The following is a 2,419-nucleotide window of genomic DNA, read 5'->3' as shown; positions in this document are numbered from 1 at the left end:
AGAGGCAGAATAAACATTTACATTAAGTGACTCACCAGTGACGATCTCCGATTCTAGTTGTTCTTTTTCACTTTTTTTCCCCATCTGGTGACTTCTCCCGGCCACAGCCCATTTCTGCAGTTTGCAACTCCATGTCTCCAGCTTGCAACTCCATGTCTCCAGCTTCTCACTGTTCAAACATTTCTGCACCTATAAACAAAGATAAAGTTATCATGGTGCCAGACACTGCACACCTAAATATAATAGCACCATACACTGCACCTCTAATTATAATAGCAACATACACTGTCCCTGATTATGATAGCACCATACACTGCACCTCTAATTATAATAGCACCATACACTGTGTCCCACACACACACACACACACACACACACACACACACACACCGTGCCCCCTGTAGATAGTGCCCTCCATAGAGCCCCCTGTAGATAGTGCCCTACATAGAACTTCCTGTAGATAGTGATCCCGTAGAGTCCCTGCTAATAGTGCCCCACATACAGCCCCCTGTAGATAGTGTCCCACATGTAGCCCCCCTTGTAGATAGTTCCCCATATATAGCTTCCCTGTAGATAGTGCTCCACATATAGCCCACCCCTGCATATAGTGTCCAACATATAGCCCATCCCTGTAGATAGTGCCCTACATATATCTCCCCTTATAAATAGTGCTCCACATATAGCCCACCCCTGTATATAGTGCCACACATATAGCTCCCCTATAGTGCTCCACATATAGCCCACCCCCGTATATAGTGCCTCACTAACAGCTCCCCATATAGTGCTCCACATATAGCCCACCCCTGCATATGGCCAACCCCTGTATATAGTGCCTCACATATAGCTCCCCATATAGTACTCCACATATAGCCCACCCCTGTATATAGCCCCCTCTGTAGATAGAGCTGACCTCTGTATAAAGCCCCCCTGTAGATAGAGCTGACCTCTGTAGATAAAGCCCCCACCCTGTAGATAATATCACTCACATTTTTATTAGAATAAAAAAAAAAAATTGACACACTCCCACTCCCACGCCGTCCAGTGGCAATGTAGACCTGCTATCTTCTGAGCAGGTCTGCTGGAGTTACATCCTCGCGCTGCTTGCGTCGTTGAAAGGCGCCGATTGACATGGTAAGTCATTCTGCTCTGCCAATCAACGGCTTTCATAGACGCAAGCATCGCGCCGCTTGTGTCTATGAAAGGCAGTGATTGGCAGGGCACTATGACTTGCCCTGTCAATCAGTGCCTTTCAACAATGCAAGCGGCGCAAAGAAGTAACCACATCGCTTGAGTCGTTGAAAGGCGCTGAATGGCCGGGCACAGAACGTACCCATCCATTTATCTAATACAGTGCAGGAGGGGGTGGCGGTGGCTGGTGTTGGCATTGGCGCCGCCACCCCTCTTAGAGAGGTAGTAGGGCGCAGTCATGGACGGTGAAGTCCTGGCAACCCCCCCACTTTCCCTCTTAGTTGCGCCCGGGGCACATGCCCCGCCTGCGCCCCCTAGCTACGCCCCTGCATGTACCCCAAAAAAGTACCACAAAAAACAAGCCCACATATTACTAAATTGACGGAAAAATTAAAAAGTGACGATGCAAAAACAAATAATTTCAGTTCACATTTTTTTTTTTTATTGTGCAAAAGTCGTAAAACATAAAAAACCTATTCATATGTGGTATCACCGTAATCGTACCGACCCATAGAATAACATGTTAACATGTTAACATGTTATTTACGCCGCACGGTAAACAGCTTAGAACAATGGCGGAATTGCTGTTTTTTTTTTCTATTCCCCTCCAATAAAAGTTAAACAAAAAATTATATGTACCCGAAATGGTGCCATTAAAAATTACAAATGACTTGTTTGCTCCATGGTTAAATAATTAATTAATTATTTCATTATTAAAAAAATACAACTAATTCCACAAAAAAAAAAGTCCTCGGCTATGTCGATGCAAAAAAAAAAATGTTATAGCTCTTCAAATGCGACGATGGAAAAACGAAAAAAATAGCTTGGAAATTAAGGCCTAAATAGGCTGGTCACTAAGGAGTTAAAGCCCAAAATAACTGTTTAATAAAAGAATAAAGGACTTGAGATGAGCAAACCTATTAGACACATATGACATTAGGTCCAAATTTCCCAAAAGCTTAAAATACGTCAAAATGTGAAAGTTTTGGTGTTCGCAGCGCAAGAATTGTCAAAATGGTGGCCACTGGTGAGCGCTGTCCACCAATTGGCCAATTATATAAATAAAAGAGGAGAGAGAAGGATTATTAAAAAAAATTAAATAAACCAAACATACTCACCACCTTCCCTGGTCTCCTGACGTGTCCCTGCCGGAAAGTGAGATGACGTAGCTGTGATCGCTGCAGCCAATCCCAGGCCACAGTGATCACATGGGACAGCTACGTCATCTCAC

This window comes from Rhinoderma darwinii, chromosome 4 (assembly GCF_050947455.1).
Source record: "Rhinoderma darwinii isolate aRhiDar2 chromosome 4, aRhiDar2.hap1, whole genome shotgun sequence".
NCBI lineage: Eukaryota > Metazoa > Chordata > Amphibia > Anura > Rhinodermatidae > Rhinoderma > Rhinoderma darwinii.
This window is presented reverse-complemented; position numbering follows the sequence as displayed.